Below are 26,524 nucleotides of genomic sequence, written 5' to 3'. Positions count from 1 at the left end.
AGTTATGAAATGATGATGCAAATACATGATCTCTAAGCTCCTCGCCATATATTGAGTCTTCAACTTCTCCTTGCACAAACCACCACCAACGCTCTTCCAAGCTTCAACACACACTCCAAGCTCTCTAGGGTATCACTAAATGACATGAGGGGTGGAGGCTAACCCAAAACGAATAGAGGAAGGTTAATATGTTGCTTATATAGGGTAAAACTAAAAAAATTAGGGTTTGGTGCTATAGAGAGTATGCCCCGCGTACACCTTAGTATGCCCGACATGCTCTTGGACTACTTGTGATTATTTAACTCCTTATGCCCCGCGTACACACCTAGTACACCCTGTGTACTGGATGACCTTCCAAAACCCTAAATCTTTACATAGCCATAACTCAATAACCCTAAGACTTTTTCTGACGAACTTTTTATCCATGGAAAGGTGACGAGAAAACATACACTTCTATAAAAATACACCTTAGCCTTAAAACTCCTCGGGCAAAAACCCAAAATTCATAAACACCCGAACTGCCAAATTATGATTATACCCTTGGGCTTCGAAACACCATCAAATACTTAGATCACTTAAACTATAACCCCCACATCCCAAAAGGGAAAAACCCTTTCTTTCCCAAGGCCCTAAGTTTTACGATAACTGATGATCAGGCCACAACCACGAATAGTGAAGCGATTCGAAACTAAGTGTTACAACTCTCCCCCACTTAAATTCAATTTTGTTCTCGAAATGATTCATTACCATCCCCGACTTGCTCGAAAGCCTATGGGACACAACCACAACCTTAAGCATACGACGGCCTCCCCAAGGCAACCAAAACCAACCTAAGCAGAACTTTCTAATCCGGAGAAGAAGTAATCTTTAAATCCATGCAAAAAACCACTTCTACCTTTCCGAAACATAAATTCTTAAATTGGTCTGACTCGACAGACCGCCCATACTAAATCACTACCATGCCAATTCGTCATAGAATCCCAGACCAAACAAAACGTTGCTAACCCTTACTATCTTAATGCTTCCATTGGGAACCAAAATCACTATCCATATACTGTTGCAGAATATTTATACTTAACAGAAGGTTTAGATAATCATTCAAGTAGAGGATTCATCCTGCAATGCTAAGACTCAAATGAGAGGTGCGCGACAAGGTTAAATCCATTACTTCGAGGTTACTTAATCCAAATTGCAAGTGAACTAACATCTCCTTCGAATAACAAGCTACTCTACACTCGTTTTCCAAACCAATAATACTGACTTGAATTATCTTGATGCCCTTAACAAATAGATCCATTCCAAGACAATATCACAAGAGCATGATCTATCATCAAGCCTGAATCCGTTCATTACCCTTGAACCCTTCGATTGATGCCCTCGACATATAGATACCCCAATCCTTATTCCAATGAAACAAAAATCCTGCACAAAACATTCACAATACCCGACTCGGTATCTTTCCTAAAAACCAACCTGGAACTCAATTCATAACCCGGGATCCACAGATATGCACTTACATTTTACCCAAGACCTTCTGATAACGACAACCCCTTGCTAGACCAGGATATAAAGGTTCCCAACCATCATCGAGACTACTAGTATCGCACCTAGTCCAACCACCAGGTTCTCAAGTGTCCAAATAACAATGCCACCCAACCTAAAACCCCTCTGTAAGTCCCCAAAATATGAACCAACTAGTGATCAAACCATAACAATGCATCAAATTAGAATGAATCAAGAAGAAGAATAAGCAATATTGATCAAAATGCACATGATATTATATCAACCGAAATCGTCAGTGTGACAACCGTCAAATTCTGATCAAATCAAAGTCAACAAGTCAAACCGGTCAACTCAGTTAACCCTTGTATACTAGGGTTTACGCTATGTAATTACTATGCAACTCGCTATTCTAATGAGAAATCATCAATTGAAAAGTTCATATATCTAGATTTCCTTAACCTGAAATTGTGGCAAGTAATGAACCAAACCGACAAAACAATGTTGCATACTCATCGGGAGTGTGTAGGACCGTGAAACATTGCTTAACGGGGTTTACGGACCTTGCATTTCAAAGCCAAACACTCAAAAGGGTCACAAAAGAAGTCTCTCCCAATCTCTTTCACTTTATCTCTCCATAACTCAAATCTCTCCCAAATCTCTCTCTATATGAGAAATCTCTCCAAGAATGTGAAATCTCTCCCAAATATCTCTCAAAACCTCTTTGGAGTTTTGTAATCATTTGGGGCATCTCGACAGTTGACTTGGTGAGAAACCATGCGAAAAGGGGTGGTACCTTGGAAAATAGCCTTATAGGGCCGAAGTCTCTCTAGAGAGACCAAACCCTCCTTGAGCCCAAGCCCCAAGAACCAAGACCGAAATCCCCTTGAGTAGCCACAGCCATCGGACCGGATCGGATCTGCTGAGGACTGAGGCTGATAAAGATCCGCAGCGCCGAACTGAACCCGGAACTAGAGCACCGCATCCGACCTTTGCCTGCTGTCCCTCCTGAAGAGCAGCCTGTGGTACCTGCTCAGACCGCAGTCCCCTCCCCCTCGGACCCAATTCAGTGACCAAGCCACTCCAGTTCCAAGGCTGCTGAGACTGGACCCTCGCCCTGATTTCAGATTTTCCATCTTTTTACCCGGTTTTCAACCACGACGCCGTTTTTAGCCCTTTTTTTAATTATTTTAACGAGGTATTTTCACCCAAACTTATATTTTGACATATAAGGCCCCATATATTCATAAATTCAACATATTTTTAAGGAAATCCTTACTTAAGAATAAAATCCATTAAGTAAGATCTTGTGGTGGAGTGTTGACCTTGCCATAGTGTTAGACAGAAGCAACCAACCCCATACCCACTCCATGACCAACCCACACCCCTCCCCCCTATATTTGGTCATTCAAGAGTACTTTTCCCACCCATTTCCCTGCCATTCCCACATCCTAAGAGCTTGATAACCCACCCTCTCTCCTCACACTCCCTTCATTCTCTCATTTTTCCTCAAAGGATCACACTCCAAATCCTCTCACCATTCTCTCTAAATTTCGAGACTTCCAAGGCTGATCATCAAGCTTTCTTCCACTATTGGTAAGTATAATTCATTCTTCTTATGATTATTACATATCCTTCTACTCAAAATCATAGGAATCTTACACAAACATCGTCACCTTCATGTTAGGTTCTTGATTGATCAAGACATCTTCTAAGTGTTCTCGAGTTGAACAAGTTCTCTTCTCCAACATCCATCCTCTAAGAACACATAAGGTGAGTTCATACCCCTATCTTTTCACGTTTTCTTAAGTTTTAGGGGGGGGGGGAATACAAGTTAAACCAACAAGAACACAACTAAACTCTTCCAACAGCTTTCATCAGAAAAGTTGGACTCAATTCACGGACTGTTTTGGATGACTTAAACGTTTTATTTTTTAAAACTGTACTAGATGTTAATAGTTCAAGTTCTTATCTTTAAAATGACTACTTGAAAATCTCCATACGATTTTTCTACAATTTATGGTGATTTTTACAAAACTTCCTATCATTTCAAGAACACATTCGGACCAGTATGTGATTATGGCCCTTTTCACACAAGTTGAAAGTTACTAAAGTAAAAGCCATGAGAAAGTTTATGAATAAACTAGACACATTTTCAAAACTCCTAGAATTTACAGATTTTGATTTGGACATTTGATAATTTTTCTATAAATTTTCTAAGAACAACAATAGAAAATGTTAACAACAGAAAAATGCTATCAATTTCATTCCACCTTGTAACTTGTTAAGCAAGGTGTATTTTATTATGTGATCATATATTATTACATTATATGTCATTTTGTCTTGGTAATTATACATACATCAGTAGACACATGGATTTTTACTACATTAGGCATGCTAAATGATAGACTCTTACAAACAATGTTTACATCCATGATACACAAACATTTGGTAAACTATGAAAAATATAGTTTATGAACACTACTACTACCCTTGTTGTGATAAACTATAATAGGTATAGTTTATGATACATTTATATAAAAAACTTATTACTAAAGGGTACATTTATACAAAAGGGGTTTTAATACATTACACGTAAATTCGTTAATGATTTTTGTGAGACATTCGCTTCACTTTAGAAATAAGTCATGTATTACAACCGAAAACACCACATGGACCGAAAACAAGATGTTTTCGGTCCACCCAACCGAAAACTCATAAAAGACCCCAATAAAGAGCAATAAAGCCTACAAAACATAAATGCCTAGCTCAAACCAACAAAACATGTCCTAACAGTCTCCCCTTGGTTTGATGCCAGCATGAAATCAAGGCTTGTCGACTATAAGCACATCTGATTTTCCCATGGCATCAGCTCAAATGCGTAAAAATTTTAGCAACCATGCTTGTAAATTATTTGGCTGTTGTAACATCCATAAAAATCATGCCAAAGTTAAACTTTTTAAAACATTTCAAAAACCAATAAACATTACAATATTGTTTTCAAAATAGTATAATACCAGAGTATCCTAGAAACATAGTCATAAAATGTGAGGAGTTATACGATCGCCTCTGCCTTCCTACAATCATCTAGGGTACCTGAAACCAAAACTGAAACTGTAAGCCCAAAGCTTAGTGAGTTCCCCCAAAATACTGATACACTGCACATAACACATATACAAATAACAACATGTACTGGATCCACAACTTTACATACTGGATTACCCCTAGGCCGACAGTGTGAGTCTGGATTGCCTTTCGGGCCCATAACTCACATTTGGATTCCCTCCGAGCCCACAATATGAGTACGATATACCCTAATCGACCCTCAGCTCATATCTGGAATGCTCCCGAGCCCACAGTACAAGTCTGGCATGCCCTACCGGCCCTCAGCTCATATCTAGAATGCTCCCGAGTCCTCAGTATGTGTATGGCATGCACCGCCCGACCCTCAACTCATATCTGGAATACTGTAGGTTTTGTTGGCTACTGCACGGATCAGTATAACCTCAACCCAACCCACTTCATAATATGTCGACATATAATGTAACTAATGCACATACAAATAATCACATAATAATACATGTAGTCCTACAAATCTACCAAGCTGATATAGAAACTAGCATGTAACACTTACTCATACTCAACATACTACCAACTACTAGGATAGCATATCTAATGGGCCGACATTGGTGCCTTTGACCCCTTATTATAGTGAGGATAACTCACCTCTCAACTGTCGAATCGAAATGAGAACTCAAACTCTCGGACCACAACCACGAACTCCAAACACCTATATTTACCATAAGACCTATTTCCATAAATTTCCAATTTACCAAAATACCCTAGAAGTCAACTAGTCAGCCCTTGGTCAAAGTTCAAGTCAATGGTTAAGGTCAATAGTCCATGTTGACTAGACTCGTCGAGTGCAATTCATTGACTTGTCGAGTCCTTCCAAAAATCGAGAAATCATGAAATCCCCAGTTGAATCGTTGAGTTTCCCTGAAACTCGCCGAGTTCATGCATGTCCAAATGTCGAGGAAACCCTATTTGGCTCGCCGAGTCACCCTACTGACTCATAGAATCCATGCATACTTCCTTGCATGAAAATATTCATTGGACTTGCCGAATGCCTTCAGTCTTTTCTCTATTCAGATTTTTTTAAGATATTCCAAAGATCCATATTGCAGATCAAGCTTCCCAAGCATGTTTATCACATAAAGTTGCAAACTTTACATGCATGCAACGCTCTAAAGGCTTAGAATTTCAAATCCAAGCTTAAAATGGGGTTTAACTCACAAGGGAAGGTTCATACTTGCTAAAGTTGGAGACATTATAGACATAGAGACCAAGGTAAGTTCAGATCTGAAGTTGTAACTTCAGATCCCAACCCTTACCCGAAAATGGCTAACATAAATATGCTAGAAAAGCCCTAATCTTCAACATAATGAGATCTAGAAGGAAAGAAGGTCAAGGTAACATATTGTTACCTTCAAAATGATGTCAAGAAATAGAAGATTCAGATCCACTAGCTCCTCTTGCACTACTCCTCTTATACTTCAAGTCTTCTCCTTGCAAAACACCTTCCAAGCTTGAAAATCACACAATAATGGAGCACACCAAGAATTAGGGTTTTTGGATTTACAAGGGGCTATAAGGGAGGCTAAGGGAGGTTAATGACCCTTTAAATAGGATGCAAAACCCTGGAAATTAGGGTTTCATCCTCCAGCTCCAACTCGTCGAGTCATGTCTCCAACTCGGCGAGTTGTTCATTTAAACACGTGGCCCCAAAAGTTCCTACTCGACGAGTCAGGACATCCAACTCATCTAATAGACCATACAATATGAAAAAATAAAGCTGTAAAATTAATATCTAAGAGTCGGGGCGTTACAGCTGCAATCTCCAAGAGCTCATTTTTTTTACCATAATTTGATTTTTTGCCACGTTACGGATGTCGCGCTCACCAAATTGAACAAGATCCTTCGCATCAACAAGGTGGATTGTACCGGTTGGGAATTTGATAATAACATAGGCTGTGACCTAATAAAAACCCAATATTCCATATGGTTCAGATGGCCATGAAAAAACCATTGAACAATAGGAATTTGTTCCATTTGTTTATTAGGAGGCCACATCACATTCTTAAAAGTTCGATTGGTGTTGGGATCGAATAATCCATTAAATTTCTTCATGAGAGAATCAGTAGTCTTCATTATGTCAAACATCCTCTTGACTTTATTCTCTAGGAGGAGTTTGAACTTGGTTCCGCGAGGATCACCTAAAGGATTGTAGAAAGGAGCTTCAGATAGTTTTGTAAGATTAACTTTAGTCGAAGAACTAAAGTCATTATGATAAGCATAATACTCCACATTTCCACTCTTCCTCTTGAACACCCAGATATTTAATCCTTTGTGAAATCCCCACATCATAATACCCTACTGGTCTCCGTATTTGGTTTTGAATCACCGTTTCCTGAGCTCAATAACACTTAGTTGAGGATGATCTTCACGGATGTTTTGATCGGAATTTATCATGCAAATCAATCCTATTTTGCCTTTAGACTTGGCTTATTTCTGATCTCTCTTTAGAATTGCTCTTGGATCGGCTAGAGAAGGTTCTTTGTCGAATCGATCAAATATACGAGTTGTACTGGCAGGTTGAGAAATATATTGAGGAACTTGAGTTGTTTGTGCAGGGGCACCATGGAATTTCTTGGCTTCACTTGGCTCACCACCGGATGTTTTGAATTTGTCGCCAAATTCACTTATCAGCTTTCTCTTCAGATCTAAGTATCCGACTGAGAAAGTGCCGAGATTGAGCTGCTGATTTGAAATTTGCATTGATTTTTTATAGTTTTCCTTTTCAAGTTCAGAAACTCTAATGTCTAGAGTTCCTATCAAAACATCTCTCTCAATAATCTTCTAATATCTACTCCCCCGGAACTCCCTGCAACAATAGATACCCCTTTGCCTCAGGGTGAAGTGTCAATATCTTGTTGAGCTAAGAACCTGGCAAGCCTATCAGAGGTAGCAACGTGCACAGGTTGAGATGCAGAGGAACCACCAAGAGCTGAAGAACTCCCGGATTCAAAAGATGTGCGAACAATGTTGGATTCCTCATGCATCATTTGGCTGTCAAAATGAGCTGGTTGGATTGGTGTAACGGTTATGGTAGATTGTTGAGCAGGCTATGACTGTTCCCAAATAAGCACTTCCAGCCTTTGATATGCTTGCCTTCTTTTAAGTGGTGGCTAGGAGGCTTGAGTCTCTTCTATATTACTCTCTGATGGAATAAAGGTTGGAGAAGCAACTGCTTGGGGATGAATCCTCATAGTTGAATCCGAATCAGCAATGATATCAGCCATCTTATCAAGAATTTGATGTGGTAGCTTGAGAATATTTGTTTCACCCTGATTCTCCATTGGAGAAATTCCAACATCATCGACATTATCAAAGAATGAACTGAAGTCTTCATCATTCGGCTCGAAATCAAAGCAGAAGTCACCATCACCAAACCATAGTGCATCACCCTCTTGATCTATCTCAACTCCTTCATCACCATCATCTTCATCATAATCATTATCATACTCATCATCATCATCATCAAGCACAGGTACATGTTCCTCTACAATAATTGCTACAGGAGGAACAACATCAACTTCTGGCTCGGAGATAATAATTTCTTCATCTTCATCATCAGAAGTTTTTTCTGAATCTGAATCTTCTCCAATATCGGCAAATCTTTCAAACTTTTCCGGGTCTAGTTCCCTTAAACATAAATTTTGAAACTTTTTGGTTCTACTTCATTAGGCCAAAAGTGCTTGGACCCAAAGACTTCAAATCCAAAGTTTCTCCCCTACCTTCCAATTCAGGATATTTGGCATTAAAGATCATCTGGAGAAATCTTGGGTACATAGAGAACATATCCTTTCCCTTCCACTGAAGTTTTCTTTTTCATTTCATCCAGCACATACTTCAAGAAATTGAAGTCCAGGTCAATGATCAGAGTAACAATGGCGCTAGTAGAAGATAGTGAAATCTCATCTGCTCCTCCTTTCATGCCAGAAATACAGATCTGAAAGTATGGGCAACAAAGTGCCAATACGAAGGCAACAACTTCTCTATCATAGGAGGGAAAGTTCCTTCATAACCCATCCTATCAAGGATCTCTCTAATCTGATCAACAAGAATGTCGACTGGGGAGCTTGGTTGATCCTCGAAGTGGATAACTTCTTGGATCACTTGTTCAGATAAATCAATCTTTATCCCTTGGAAAACGGATTCTACTATGTATTCTCCATTTTCTCCTTCCTTGTTAATAGAAGCTTTATCCGAAAATGCGCTTATTAAATTTTTTTAGATCACAGGATTTGAAAGAATTGCATGAGTGATCCGGCAATTGTTCAATCCACGAACCATAGACTTGAACTCCTGATGGAGGTGGGTCTGAAAAACATGCGGCAATGTTGTGATTATCGGAGAATTTTAAGTCTGTCATTTATCTGCATCAAATGACTCAAATGAGAAAATAAAAAAATCAAAACAATTAAGATTAAAATTTTCAAATATAGGTTGATTTGGCTCCAATTTATTTTTATCCAAGTTGAAAATAAGGTTTATTAAAGGTTTTTGGCCGAGAAAAACAACTACACTTAAAATTTAAAAGCATTTAAATATCGGTTGTCGGGCGCAAACGATTTTTAGTTGCAAATGCGTTTACGACCGCAAACGGTTTTCGGCCGAAAACGTTCCCTATTCCTGTTTTTGATGAAGAACACCATCGGGATTACGTTTTGGCTTCCAAAACCTGCAAAACAAAGTCGGATCACATGAAAATTAGTAGTGTGGGGTTCGCCATCTTTATACCTTGAAGAATCGATGGTCAATTTCAGATTATAACCATAAAAGATGATGAATCGATGAAGAGGACTAAATATCAATCAAGAACATGAGAGAGAAAAGGAAAGGGGTTTTTTGAATTTCGGCCGTAAATGATAAAATGAGGGTTATCAGCTGAAAATCCCTCCTTTAATACCATATACCATTCTCGGCCCGAAACCCATAATCAAGTGGGCTGTAAACCTAAATTTTATAAGACAAAACCAATAAATCCATTTTTTTAATTAAAATTGGAACATTTTGAAGACACAAAATTAAAAAATAAAATAAAATTTAAATAATGTAAATTCTGAATTTTAAATGAAAACTAAGAATTAAAATTTTTTAGAAAATAAAGTTAAAAATAAAAATAGAATAAAATAAAAAATAAAATAACACTAATTACTTTTCAAAATTAAGAGATTTTGGTATCATAAGTTCTTACACAATCTTAACATGCTTTTTGGTACCTTCACCTTCATGAATACATCTGGTCAATTTTTCCAGTATTGTGGTCCACTTAAACACGAAGGACTTTTGACAATTTTGACAGAAAATAAATAACAAGTCATTTCACCTAAATTCTTAAATGGACCATTTAACTGATGATGACCAAGGGTATTGTTGTCCACTTAAATTTAGCAGCAAGATTTACAGACAACCTATTAATTGATTCAATTTTAGATGAACTAGAGTTTGTTTCCCACTTCCTGATATACCCGGGCAGTCAAGTGCCTCCAAAGAATTCCTTACTTTAGATGAGTAGACAATTATTAGGAGAGAAAATAGATTTAGAAGTGCATATGTTGTGCCTCAGGTCGGATCTCTTCCAATCACGCAGAGGGGACAACATGTGACTAACACAGATAGAGGGATTGAGAGCTAGAATAATGCATATGATGTGTTCCAAGTCGGATCATTCAATCACGCAAAGGAGACAACATATGACTAACATACAAAAATAAATGAATAGATAAGAAGGTGCATAGAAATAGAGTTTCATATGTTGCATTCCAAGTCGGATATGTTCCAATCACGCAAAGCAAGCAACATATGACTGACAGATAGAAAACAAGAAAACAATTTTCCACATACCTACTTTATCAGAACCCCCAGTTACCATATCAATACCAAAATTAAGGTCATGAGATTATACATCAAGGAAATGTTAAACCACAACTCTCTCTCTCTCTCTCTCTCTCTCTCTCTCTCTATATATATATATATATATATATATATATATATATATATATATATGATTTTAATGTATCCTGCAGATTCTCATGTTTATCTCACTGCTTAATCTACCCAAGCGTCGTATTTTCAGTCCAAATGAGACTATCTAAGTCCATGCTATCGAGTCCTTTCGATTGTCAATCAAAGTCTAGTCCTTTTAAACCCTTCGTGCCTACCAACACATTGAACACGGAGTCTAAACAATTCAGATTCATTACCTTACAGTTGTTTAGACTACCCTTTATCACTCAATCTTGATATCACTTCCCAAATGATCACCTACGAACAAACACCATAAGAACATATTTTTGGATTTTTGTTTTATACTATTTTTTGCATTTTTATTTCTCCCCTTAAATTTGTGCATAGGAGAGAAATTAAATGAAAATAAGATGTGCAAATTTAAATGTAATAAAAAAAATAGTCTTCAAAATGAATCATTTTAAGAAATCCCACAAGCACATCGAATCGAGATTTGCTGAAAGGTTTGGTAAACAGATCCACCACATTATTATCACTGTGGATCTGCTCCAAACGAATAAGTTTACGCTCATAGCAGTCTCGGATAAAATGAATTTTGATATCGATGTGCTTGGTTTTGGAATGTTGAACGGGATTTTTAGCAATTTGTATCGCATCATCATTATCACAAAATAAGAAGGTGTTAAGAAAGTTCAAACCGTAGTCTAACAATTGGTGTTGAATACAGACCACCTGTGAGTAGAATGCAGATGAAACGACACACTCAGCTTCAGTAGTCGAAGTTGACACCGTTTGCTATTTCTTGCATTGCCAAAACACCAACCTCTCCCCCAAAAACTAACAACCACCTGAATTTGATTTCCTATCAAAATCACAACCTCCATAGTTTCTGTCATCGAAATTATGTAGGTCAAATTCAGGAGTCTTAGGATACCATAACCCCAATTTAAGGCTACCTTTGAGGTATCCAAAGATCCTTTTAACCGAAATCATATGAGAGAGTTTAGGATTAGCCTGATATCTAGCGTATTGACAGACAGTGAACATAATGTCAGGTCAGCTGGCAGTCAAATACATAAGAGATCCGATCATCGATCGATATTCGATTTGATCTATGGAGTCTCCTTCTGGATCTGGTCCCAGCAGAGGTCTTTCAGCTATGGGAGTAGAGGCTGGTTTGGAGTCTTTGAACCCGAACTTCTCAAGCCTATCCTCCACATATTTTCCCTGATGCAAAAAGATTCCAGATGAATCTTGACGAATTTGTAATCCCAGAAACATCGTCATTTCACCGAGGGAGCTCATTTCAAATATTTTCTTCATGAGTTCTTCAAACTCTTTGCAAATTATTGAACTTGTCGACCCAAAAATGATGTCATCCACATAGATTTGGGCGACAATCAGGTCTTTATCCACTTTTTTTATAAGTAGCATCTGGTCGATCGTGCCCCTGGTGTAACCATGCTCCAGTAGATGATTTTTCAAGGTAGCATACCAACCTCGAGGAGCCTAGTGTAACCCATACAAAGCCTTGTCTAATTTGTAGACATGATTTGGAAATTTTGGATTGACAAACCCTGGGGGTTCATCAACATAAATATCATCATTCACGACACCATATAGAAAGGCGGTCTTGACGTCCATTTGGTAAACAGTAAACCCCATGTAAGATGCATGAGCCAAGAAGATATGAATGGCTTCTAGGCATGCCAAAAGAGCATACACCTCAGTATAGTTAAGACCCTCAATCTACCAAAAGCTGCGAACTACCAGACTTGCCTTGTTTTGTACAATCACCCCACTATCATCTTGCTTGATCCTAAAAACCCAGCGCGTATCCAACGACTTCTTGCCTTTCGGTAACTCAACCAGCTTCCACACCCCCAGTATTTCAAACTAATTTAATTCTTCATTCATTGCATCAACCCAACTTGGTTCATTTAATTCCATTACCACACTCTTGGGCTTGATCATAGATATAAAGCAAGAGAAGAGACATGAGTTGACATCTCCACTCTGACTTCTCTTTTTAACACCTTCTCCCAATGGGCCGATGACAATTTTTATCGGATGATCGCGTTGAATTCTAGTTGGGATTTCATGGTTGATGTCATTTATTGTGACATGAAGGTTGTTGATGTTAATAAAACCGTCATTCGCTGAATCACTCGCCTCAGACAATCTAGGACCGTGAGAGGTACTTGTCACGTATTCATTTGAAATAGGTTCAGGAAAGTGAAGCTCCGTGAATGATTGAGTATCATCGGAAGTATCCCATGTCATGATTTCTCTTTCTTCAGGCGAAAGGAAAGCAACATCAGCATCAGAATAAGTTCTTTGATTTGGTAAAGAAGAGGAGGTATTTGGAATAGCAGTACTCACTTGAGGAGACTCGGTAGTCACTAAAGGTGGTCTGTAAACAACTTCTTCTTCTTCATCTTCAACAATTGCGATTGTACGTGAGCAGGAACTTGAAACATTATCCGAATACACATTAAAGGATTTAAACAATGATGCATACTCAAATAATTAATTAGGTCTGACTCTCGTATCTATCTCATTCTCTTATAGCAAGCACACATCAAAAGAGTCCACAATCTTCTTGGTGGTTTTGTTGTACACTCTGTACGCGGTGCGTGCGACATATCCCACAAAGTAGTAGTCATCGGCATTTGAGTTGAACTTGGGGTTGGATTCCAGGTGAAGGAGGGTGCAAGGACATCCAAAGATTCTGAAGTGAGCGACCAATGGTTTGTGATTGTATAAAATTTAGTATGGGGTGCTCATGTGAGATCTGTTGATCAAACTCGGTTCTAGACACAACAAGAAATGTTAATAGCCCAAGCCCAAAAGAAGACCAGTAACTTGGAATCACAAAGCATAGTCCTTGTAGCGTCCATCATATTACGATTTCTTCGTTCAGCAGCACCGTTTTGTTGTGGTGTCCAAACAGAGTTGTATTGATGAACTATACCCTTTTTTACACAGAAGTGATCCAGAACTGCAGTCTTCAACTCTGTGACATTATCAGTTCGAAGCACCTTCACCTTTTCATTTGTCTGATTCTCAATCATCACAATGAACTTCTTCATCAATTCAATAATCACACTCTTGTTGGATAAGAAGAAGACCCGTGTGAATCGTGAGTTATCATCAATCACAACCAGGCAATAAGAATTCTTTTTTATGCTGAGAATGTTGACCGGACCGAACAAATCCATATGTAACAACTGAAGAACCTTGTTGATAGAGTTGACCAACTTTGGCTTATGTGTCTTGTGATGATGTTTGCCTTGAGCACAAGCAACACACTTCTCAAAGGTTATCAAGTCCTTAACTGGAATACCGTGCACAATCTCATTTTTAGCAAGACGATTGAGGTTCTTGGCATTTGCATGGTCGAGATGACGATGTCAGAGCATGTCATTGTGTTCAGAGACATTTGTGAAAAGACAAGTGACTTGCTCAGGAATCTTATGATTCATGTCAATTACATAGGCATTCCCTTCCATTTCAAATTTAACCAAAATCCATTTTTCAGGAATAATAATTTCGGGCTTCAAAATGAGACACTATTTGTTCGTAAAACGAGTTTAATAGCCTTTATCATAGATCTGAGATCCATTCAACAGACTGTGTTGCAGCTCGGGAGGATAGTTTACATTCTCAAAGCTAAGCACACCATTCGTCACGGTACCCTTATGAGTAATCTTTCCATCTTCTCTTCGCACAAAGGAAACATAACCCCCATTAAAATTGTTAATGTCTTGCAGTTGGGAGATGTCTCATGTCATGTGCCTGGAACAACCACTATCGATATACCAAGGTTTGACGATATTCCTTCGTAGCTGTTCCTGCACGATGTGCGGGATTAATTAGTTTTTGGAACCCAAGTCATAGACACACTGGGTTTGATCTTTTTTATCAACATAATTAATCTTTTTTACATTTTAAATCAGATTGATTACCAAATGCACATAAAAGATGCTGAGATGATTGAACGGATGAACTTTTGGGCACCCATTTGTAATTTTGTTTTATAACATTAACATGTATTTTTGAAATGTTTTTCTTTGTTTTTGATCGTTTGGGTATCTGTCTATGACTAGATGAAGACCCAGACGATGACTTTGATGATACCGATCTTGGCTTAACCTATTTCAGTCTCGTTAAAGCACCTGATGAATTTTTGTTTAAAACCTGTTTGTTCTTTTGAAGTTCAACCCAATTTCTGGTTTTATTAGAATTCCAATCACAATCAATTGAATGAGATATCGAGCACTTTATCTTAAGAGACCTTCCTCGTGACTCATTATTTCTACCTGGAGCATAATAAGGAACATATGGACGATTTGGATAATTTCCCACGATATGAATAGGAATTCCACAATTGAAACATGTTTGTTTCTTCATATAGAAATTGGTACCGCCTTTTCTTGATTTAGTGTCCTTATTAAATTCTTTACTTTTCCCACAAGTGCACGTGTATGATTGTGTGGTTGGCTTAGGTGGCAGGTATTTGCTAGTGATAGGTTTATTATATTTATCATACACATTACCACACTTATCAGAAACATCCGAATCATCATATTTCAAAACAATCATTCAAATTAGAAACAAAAACATCATTATTTGAATCAGAAACATCAGTTTGCAAAACTAAGTTATTATCAGAAACACTCTCTCCAGCTGCCTGCTTGCCTTGAACTAAAGGTGAATCTGCATAGGAAGTAGAAACATTAGTATTCTTCACATGGCCAATCCCAAGGAAAAACTCACAGCTTTCAAAAATGTGATCTACCACACGGACCACATCCTTATGAAGGATCCAAGTCAGGCCCTCCTCTAAATCCTTTCCCTTCAACACTACAACCTCTAACTCCCCGCCCTGCCGAATCAGACGCTCCTCCAAATCTTTTTTTACACTCCCAGGCTCTGTGCCTGCTGAGACAAGCAACCCATCTCACCATCTAGGGTTGTCACTGTTGGATTAGGTTTTTAAACTCATAACTATAATTGGTATGTACTTGACCCGATAGTAGCATGATCTTTTTGGGTTGCCTGCACCAAAGCAATTTGATAGGATGGATATTTGAGAAAGATGTTATTTGTGATTAATTAATATATTATGAGAATAATATATTAACCGAGAAATCATATTATTTAATCGGTATTGATCAGGATTTAATTTAGTGATCAAAAGAGACTAATTAAATTAACAGGGGCTGATTAAGTAAATCAGTGATACATATAGTTTGGGGTAATGATTCATTTTTATTAGAGATGGACTAAATCTACGTCAGAGTTAATGAAATTTAGTCCTAAAGGCTATCAAATGAGTGATTGGATTAAAAGCCCAAGTGAATGAATTAGGGTTGACAAGTGACCCTAGGAATTCCACACTATAAATGTAACCCCTAGCACTCATAAAATCAGCCAAGAGACTTCAAAGAAGAAACCTTGGCCATTTTTGGTGCCTCCTAGCCCCTCTCTCTCTCATAACCCCCTATTGTTTTTGGTGTTTGTAACTTATTTGCGGTATCACATTTGAGGTACTAATCTCTTGAAAGGCCAAGTTCTGCAAGCTACAAGAAAGAGGTATTCATCTAACTTGTTATATGTTGCAAATCTGAAAATTTTATACTAGTTAGGGTTCATGCTTTGGATAAACGAAAATTACATGTATAACTTGAGAAAACTTAGATCAAAAGCATTAGGGTTGTATGTGCACCATATGATTGTTATTGTGCTTAAAACCCAACAATGGTATTAGATCCTAGGGTGTTTTCTATTGTATAGATGCATTGGATAATTGTTCAAAGTTGAAGCAAATTGAAATCTGCTCTTTGACTGGTGGACTTGACGAGTCCTATGAAGGAACTCGATGAGTCAAGCCAACTCGATGAGCCATTGAGCTGACTCAACGGGTTGGATCATCTGTTGGCAGATTTTTTGGGTTTTTTTTGGCTTGAATTGGATTTGGATGATTACCAAAAACAGTTTTGAATCATAAAATTTGATTTTTCCAATATGGTAGTGATTATCCTCATCCAATAAGATAAATTGTTAAATTTTAAGATAATTACTAGATTATATAATAAACTAGTAATTTGCATTATTTGGTTTGAATTATCTCGCTATATGAGTTTGATTAGGTCAAATTGGTAAAAGATAAATTTATATGATTATTTTATATTATTCTTAAATTTGATCTAGAAGTTTTGAAAAGTTTCAAAATTTGTCCTCAAGTTTTGGAATTTAAAATTTGATTAAAAGTTTTATATTTTGAAATATTAAATTCTTAAACCCTAGTAATTAGAAAAGTTTCAAAAGTGCACCTCATGGTTTTACAATTTAAAATTAGATTAAATAACTTTAATTTTGAAATCTTAAATGTAGAACCTTGACATTTTGAATAGTTCAAATCACACCCTTATAGACTTTATTAAATTAATTAAATGTTTAATTCAAGTAGAGAAATAATAAATCGATAATTATATGGTTTAAATTTAATTAAATTAAAAGTCTAATTTATTAATAGATTAATCCACATAGTATTTTAAAAGTGTAAAATACACCCTTATACTATATAAAATTAAAAGTTTAATATATTATATATGTATAAATAAAAGGTCAGTCTTACCGTTAGTATGCCTCATTCACGAAGCTGGTCTATAAGAGGTGTTTAAGGAAATCCCCTATAAAATGACGATTGAATGGGTGTCCACTCTCACCCACCGCACTCTTGACTAGTGGAGGGTCGTTAGCCGAACGGATAGGATAGGACACAAACTTCCATTAAAAGTATAATGAAAATACGAAGTAACTAAATGCTTTTAAAATCCCCAAATCTTAGTTACTTTAGGAAAATGTGAATTTGATGCTAATCCATGAAATTGCATATTGCACCTTATTGGTCGTTAGTCGAGCATGTGTGGTTAACGGACACAATAATATGGGACTAATGAAGGATGATAATTGGTAGGTCGTAGATTATCATAGATCAATGGAGCGTGTGTGGTTAACCAACACATTGATTAGATGATAAATGACTTCGAGAGTACCAAGCTAATATGCATGGTTATTAACACCTTGTTTGTAATTCTCGGTATCCTAGTCACAAACTTGAAGGGCATAATCAAAATTAAAGATGAGATTGAAAAGTTCAACGAATCTCAAAAGATCTAGGAGTTTCATTTAAAAATCTAATTCGTTTAAAATTTTGTTTAATTGGTGGAATTGGTAAATCATCATTTACCTACTGAAAAATAATTTACAATTAGCGACATCCCTCTTCCGAATTGTGAGTTATTGTGTTGAATCCTAGCCTTGATATTTTCATTTGGGTGTTATATTAAGGACTAAATCAACTAACTTGAATTTCACCATTTTAGATGTCTAGTTCTGATAACTATGGTCTTCCTTATCATTTTGGAAAATGCTTTCCATTTGAAGATGATATTCCGCATGACGATCGAGGTGAAAGATTAATCCCTTTTTCGTGCATTGGTGGAACTTCTCTTCCTCCACCTCCTCCAATTATTCTCCCTGACCCACGTGTTTGTCAACTTGAAAATTTTAAGGTCACTCAAGCCCTATTGGCAAGCAAACACGAAGATGGAAAGTATGTGTGTGCACACATCTTGGAGATGAAGACACACATGGACAGGCTGGGAATGTTGGGTGTCATTTTCCCGAGGAAGTTGGTTGTTGACTTGGTTCTTCAATCACTTCTTAATTCATATGGCCAGTTTGTTAAAGACTACTATATGACAGATCACAATGTGACCCTTATTGATCTTATATATTTGCTAGTTACTGCTAAATCAACAATGATTTGGCGCACTGTAAAGCAAATTTGCTTGGAAGATCTGCATCTCAAGTTTCCATGGAACCTAGTGATGGCAAAGGCGATAATCCAGAAATGTTTTCTTCTCCTAAGGGAGAGAAATCAGCCATGGTCAAAAACTTTTATCATAAGAAAAAGGTTGAGTCTGAGATAATCCCATGCATCATTCCGAAAGAGTTTGTTTGTTTCTATTGCCAAGAGAAGGGGCATTATATGCGAAGTTGTCGTCTCTACCTGAAGGATCGCAAGGATGGTAAAGTCAAAATGTATGACTCTGCTTCAGGTAAGTCCATTATCTAACTCTATTAAGTTTCCTATTTGTAGATTCTTAATACAAGATGTGATAAGATCTCATTTTGATGTTTTGTAGGATCGAAGAAAAGAAAGGAAGCTTAAAGGAAGAGTGAGCTGAGTCTGGTCGTGAAAAAAATGGATTTCGATCGCATGGTTCGATGACCAGATTTTTGAGTTACGGCTTAGGAGTTATGATAGGCTGCTTAGGAATATTTAGAAACATAGTTTTCATATGTATTTGCATTGTAAAGACAAGTTTTCCGCATTTTTATAAATAAAGAAAAATCTCAATTTTTTCTTATTTTATATTATCCTTGCAATGACATTAATGAAAATTGGTGTTTATATATATTATTAGTAATGTTGGAAATGAATTTGATTCTTATGGAAATGTCATAATTTACCAAATAAGAAAGGATTCTCATCACCCAAGTTTCAAATTGACAGAAACTTGGAATCATGCAATTTGTATTCGGTGATGAATGAGAATCTTCATCTTTGGGAAATTAAGACTGATTCCTTATTCACATATGTGAGTCAAGTGAAAGAATTATGGATCTAGTGTATATTGATGTGTATTGGTCAGATCCACCACAAAGAATGATAAAGACTATTCGTCCTGATTTACTAATGGTTCGGTAAATATGATTATACTTACAAGATTAAGTATAATTCTAATACCTTGAAAATATTTCAATGTATAGCAGAAAGATAAAAGGTTTCTCCAATCTGAAAGGAAAGGAGAGTACTTTAGTATCATGTTTTATGATCATCCTGAAGATTATGTAACCATATCACGATTGATCCTCTAAAGAACACCTTAGTCCATTTGTATGACTAAGAAGAGGAATCAATAATTATTCAAATGGTTAAATCAAAAAGATGAGTCATACTTCGTTCCAAAATCAAGTCTTAGAGTCATACTCCAAGATTGTGCCTTGAGTGACATATGTTAAGTAGGTTTATAACACATCATGAAATGTGGAGCAGAAAAAGTTTTCTTAGTCATGCACATTTGAGATTGGTAGTTGTGATATGTTGTAAAAAACAAAAACCAACTAATACCAATTATATGAAGTGTTTTTCATTAATAAAAATCCGCACTATCTCTTGAATATTTGTTTTGTAGTGACAAAGAAGATGGTTTGACATGCGGAATTAAAGCTTGCACAATTGAACATGGTGATTTGGGTGTTTACGAGATATATTGACTGTGTATGGTGTTACAAAAGGATCTAGATCTAGACTACATAATTAACATACACTTACACACTCACTTCTACATCTCTCAAGCACACATCTACAAGTGGTATGAACCCACTATTTATAGAGGTGTTTACATGTCTCTCTCTCACTCTCACTAATAAATGGGTCTAAAGGCTAAAGCACCACATGCAAGTGGGTTTTACAAAATTCAAACATTTACAAAGTCATGAATGAATAACTTTGCAACCCCAACATTCGCCCCCTCAAAGTTAGGAATGAATGACCCACTTCAAATCTTCCAAAATCAAGCACTACGCGATTCGAGCCTCAAAGGTGACACATGTTGAAACGAATCTCAATCTTCAATTCTTCCACGACTCTTCAATTTGGGCTCTAGGATGTGAGACCATACAATCCGAGGAGCAACGAATGATCAAGAGTATTCCAAACTCCAAATAATCACCCATAGTTGCACATAATAACACACCCCAAAAATATTCAATAAACCAAACCCATTTCGAATACATCACTTCCGAACATCCAATTGCATCATCTCGTAGCTTCAAAACTCCAAGATCACTTCGGTCTTCAAATCCGCGTAATATGAAAAATTCAAGTTCGAATTTCCATATAAAACTTCTTCCCCTTTTTACAATCGAAATTTGATTATAGAAATCCAAGGAAAAAGAACGTGCTTTATTCGGAATTTTTCATGTCAAAACTCCCCCTTAACATGTGGCATAAACTTTGTGCTTCAATCCGGAAAACCCAAAAAATATTCAATTTTTATTGTCGTTCACGGATTGCCTTTGACAAAATTTCTCAAAAATGGGTAGAAATTGTCAATTTCAAAATTCTACAGTGACCCGTTGCACCAAAAACAGTCAAATATGCGAAACACACTCCCATTTGCGAAACTAGGTAGAATGTGTAAATTCGCACAAACTGCATGGACCAGATTTGAAAATATTCCAATTTCTCAAAATTTTTACCCCAAATGCGAAACTGGGTAAAATTTTCCATCTTGCAAAGACTGCAGGGATGCGAAATGAAAATTCTACATTTTTGTCATTTTATAACCCCATTTTGCGAAGTTGGGCCATTTGTATTATTTCGTGAAAAGATCAGCAGCCAAATGCGTAACTATTAGCTTTCTTCCCTAACTCACGTTATACTGTGAAATACTTCGCAGGCTTCGCACATCTACAAACCATGAATACTTCGCATCTTGTATCCATCTAAACAAATGCGAACTGTTAATCACCTTTGCATTTTTAATCCAATTAACCAAATATGTGAAATTAATTGAGACCCAAATGCGAACTCACGTTTTGATTTCTATACCCAAATGCGAAGTGATGTTGGAAACCCAGATGCGAACCACAAAATTTCATATCTTCACAGATTGCGAACTAACTTCTGTTTGTCTTCCAAATTGGTACTGGATGTGAACTATTTTGAAACACAGATGCGAACTCAATTGAGACCAGATGCGAAATCGATTTGTATACACTCAAATGCGAAAATCCAAACTCAATCATCTATTACCAGTGTCGACTCCAAAATCTTGAGAGCCTTCGCAATATCAAAATCAAAATACCAGTCGATATCCAAACCAACATACGACATCCCAATAACAAATCCAGACTCCAAACTTTCGTAATCGATTTCATCAGCCTTCCAAGTTCGTTCCTGAACTTTGATTCGCAACTCCAAAATCATCAATCAAAGTCACAACTATCGACCATCGATTCTTTGTTTTTCATTTACCAACCCAAAATAGATCACCAAAATCAATTAATATCAACAGTCAACAACTATTCGCTTTGAAATCAAAAGCGCAATTCCAGCCTTCGCTTTTTGATGATCGATATCAATCTATTGAACGACTCAGCATATCCAAGTCAATATCAAATATCGAACTTATAACTCCAATCTAATTACCAAACATAAACATCATGTTGGTTTCGAAATCAAATACAAATCCGATTTATCTTCCTTTTCAATCAATTTCAATTTTGATTTGTCAAGAACATTGATTTTGACTTTAGAAAGTCAACTTGAATCAAATCAACAATATCGATAGCAAATTAGATTTCATGAAATTTCTTGACATGAATCAAATCATCAATTATTAAAACGATTCAATGAAATTGATAGAATGAAAAGAAATTGATTATAAGCAGATGCGTTATAGAAGAAACGATTAAGAACTGATACAATTGTACAACCATATAAAGCTGGTGTACAAGTCACATGACGAACCAAAATACATAAAGAAGATCGATTTGAAGTTGAATCGATTCTAAATCAAGAACGATTCCATTAAAAATTAGATTACGATTCCAATAACAATTAGACTTCGATCGATTAAAGGAATCGATATTCATGAATGATGAATCCGATGACGCTTTATCAAGATGAACAGTAATAGATCGACCTTTTGGGCTTAACATGATCTATAAACAGTAACTCTCAAATGTTGGGCTCACGAACAGTAACTTTTTTTTTGTTTTTGGTTTGAATTTGATCTAAACAAAAATTGATTAGATCAACAATGAGGTTTGAAACGAATTAGATCCAATGAATCAAAACGATCAAAAATCAAGAACACAAAGCACGAATCCAAATATTACGAGAGATCATAGAGAGAGACTCACCAAAATTGATCAAATTGAGACAAAATTTTCCAAACCGAGAATCGTTTTTCAAAAGTCACGTTGATCTTGAAAACCAAGCTATGATACCAATTGTAGTGACAAAGAACATGGTTTGACATGCGGAATTAAAGCTTGCACAATTGAACATGGTGATTTGGATGTTTAAGAGATATAATGAATGTATATGGTGTTACAAAAAGGATCTAGATCTAGACTACATAATTAACACACACTTACACACTCATTTCTACATCTCTCAAGCACACCTCTACAAGTGGTATGAACCCACTATTTATAGAGGTGTTTACATGTCTCACTCTCACTCTCACTAACAAAAGGGTCTAAAGGCTAAAGCACCACATGCAAGTGGGTTTTACAAAAGTCAAACATTTACAAAGTCATGAATGAATAACTTTGCAACCCCAACATGTTTGTTGAGGAATGTTTCGTGACAAGAGCATGTTATATGTCAAGAAATCAGTGGGAATCTTAAAGATCTTGAAAAGTTCAAGAACCAATCAAGAATAAACCTATTGTTAATCACTAGCACACGACTTGAGGTTATAACCTATCGTGTTGACATATTCTTATTTCTGTGCCCACTCCAGTTAAAGTTGACTATATATGTGAGTTATGTGAGCTCTTAATTGTTTGCGTAAGGCAAAGCACCTGGATCAATGAAAGTACATTGATCAGTAACGGTCAGTCCATATGAGTTTGAATTTGTCATAGACCTTATCTTATGATAATGATGGGAAATGACTGATATACATTAGAGGAATACATACACCATAAAATCTAAGTGACATAAGGTTTCTCTCCACTTCATGAAAATGATTGTGAGGAAACACTTTCACAAAGAATATTATAAGGAGATAGCAGTTGTGTTAATTGTGTTCTCAAATTCGATTATGATTACGACATCCCTCTTCATAGTTCGAATTTTGAGAAATGGCAAATAATTTGAGTATTCAGTACTTATTGTTGTAAGTTCTGAAATAGTTTAGACACACATATGAGCTTTCTAATAAAAGGCGTATGAGCTTAGATAAAGACTTATCGAAGCATCTCGTAGTAGAAATCTGAACTTTTGTAAGAAAGTCAACAAGTATTGACTTCTATGATTTCTGGGTACATGCCAAAGCTAGTGGGAGCATAAGTGTTATGCTAATAAGTATGTAATTATTATGCTAGTGGGAGCATAATTGTTATACTAAGTATTGTGAGTCAACAATGCTATTTATAGCAAACAATGTTTTAAATTACAAAGTTGCAGAGTTTGAAAAGTTGTTTTGCTATAGTAAGGGAGAAGATACTCACACTTCATTTCGAATCTAAATGTTTAGATTGAAGTTTTAATGGAACTTAGTCATGGATATATATACATATATATATATATATATACATATATATATATATATATATATATATATATATGAATGTTTTAACATTAGAAATTCTATATATGGAAATATTTTAACAAGAGACATGTAAAGTATCATGTCTTTTTGTAAGACGTTATGAATCGTATCCCATATGCTTCGGGTATAGGATTGATTGCATATGCTATAATATTCACATGTTCTAATTTTCCAAATGCCTAGGGCATTAAGAGGAAAAAAGGTATAGAACTTGATATGAATAAAGTTGTTAAACTACTGTCGACGACAATCTAAGGTTTCCCAAAGACTAGTTGCTTATGGAAAGTTGGAAGTATAGTAATGGATGGACCGTATTAACATAATTATGAATAGATAGGAATCTATTAAGAATGCATTGGCATATCGAAAATATGGAAGTGTTTCCATAATGAGAGTTAGGTATTTAGAATCTATGTGTAAGTTAGAAACCTTTATGCAAGAAGAATGTTTCAGGAATGTACCTTGAATGTTAGACTTCGTCTCCATGGAATTGTTATGTAACAAATCTCCAATGGAATATTTTGTAATATCATTGGCAGAGTCTTTGTGACTTTGGTGCCTTGACATTACAAAAGGATCATTTCATGATACTTTAGAATATAACAAATTCTAATAAGTGACAAGAATTTGGTATTCTTACACTTATAGATAAGGAGTTGGAATTCTGAAATGAGCATCATTGGGAATGTATTCAATTGATCTATTTCACAAAGTAAGGATTGTAAATAAACATAGTGTGCATGCTTGGAGCATGGGATGACTATTGTTTTAGTTCAAGTATCAAGTTGATTGATCGAAACAGTAAACAATGAGTAAGGTCTAATTAATATGGTGATTAAATAATAAGTGTTTTATTTATACTCAAATGATTGAGACCATATTGGATTAGGTTATTTTTGTGTTTCACTTCGTGTGTTTTACTTCCCGAATAACAAGATTATTCAAACATCCATAGTCAATCATACTTTGGAAGTAAGTAATGTGGTAAGACTGTAATGAATCCGACTATCGATTGTATAAGTGTTTAGACATAGCAAAAGTTTGTTGCAGTGTTCATGAGTACCCCTGTTAAAACATTTGAGTATTAGATTAAGCCCATGCTCATTTGAATCACTTCATGGATTTCATCATGATTGATTGTGAGACGATACTATCTTATATTCTGGAAATGGAGACATATGAGTTGTTGTCTACAAGTCGGTTGAACATTGATAATATGTAAACACATCAGTAACTTGATGTTATAAAATGTATTGTTGTGTGTGATTTGATGAGTAGATAGTACAAGCATATGAGTCAAAGTTTATCCATTCCTTTTACCCTAAGAGGGATAAAAGCGATATATGTGGGGCCCTCAATGATTTAGTGATGACACCCTAAGCGCTTGGCCAGGTCTGGACTATGTTGATGTGTTCAATTGTAGTCTGTTGTTAGTCATCATAAATCGGAAATCGGGAAACAACACATGGACAGAGAGAATGATTATAATCCATGTCACAAGTCCATACAATATCTTGTACAATGGAGGAATATTTTATCCCTTATCTAAAGGATACATTACTGATAAGATCAGAGTTCAACAGCAACTTTTGAGAGCTACGATTGCTAATCAGATTTTGATGTCGTACCTGCAATTATAGTTATTAGACTTATCCAAGTTGGAGACTGTTGGATTAGGTGTCGAAACCCATAACTATAATTGGTATGTACTTGATCCGATAGTAGCATGGTCCTTATGGGTTGCCTTCACCAGAGCAATTTGATAGGATGGATATTTGAGAAAAAGGTTATTTGAGATTTATTAATATATTATAAGAATAAAATATTAATTGATAAATCATATTATTTAATTGGTATTGATCATGAATTAATTTGGAATTAATTTAGTGATCAAAAGAGAGTGATTAAATTAACGAGGACTGATTAAGTAAATCAGTGATACATATAGTTTGGGCTAATGATTCATGTTGATTAGGGATAGACTAAATCTATGTGAGAGTCCATGAAGAGTTAGTCCAAAAGGCTATCAAATGAGTTATTGGATTAAAAGCCCCAATTAATGAATTTGGGTTTACAAGTGACCCTAGGAATTCCACACTATAAATGTAACGCCTAGCACTCATAAAATAAGCCAAGAGACTTCAAAGAAGAAACCCTGGTTGTTTTTGGTGCCTACTAGCCTCTCTCTCATAATCCTCCATTGTTTTTGGTGTTTATGACTTATTTGCGGTATCACATTTGAGGTACTAAGCTCTTGAAAGGCCAAGTTCTACAAGTTACAAGAAAGAGGTATTCATCTAACTCGTTTTATGTTTCAAATCTCAAAATTGTAAGCTAGTTAGGATTCATGCTTTGGATAAATGAAAATTACATGTATAACTTAAGAATACTTAGATCCAAAGCATTAGGGTTATATGTGCACCATTGGACTGTTATTGTGCTTAAAACCCAACAGTCACCTGGTCCTCCGCGGCGGACTTTTCCCCTGATAGCATGACATA

This window comes from Lactuca saligna, chromosome 2, assembly GCF_052625555.1.
Source record: "Lactuca saligna cultivar CGN05327 chromosome 2, ASM5262555v1, whole genome shotgun sequence".
Classification (NCBI taxonomy): Eukaryota; Viridiplantae; Streptophyta; class Magnoliopsida; order Asterales; family Asteraceae; genus Lactuca; species Lactuca saligna.
Note: the sequence above shows the minus strand (reverse complement) of the source record.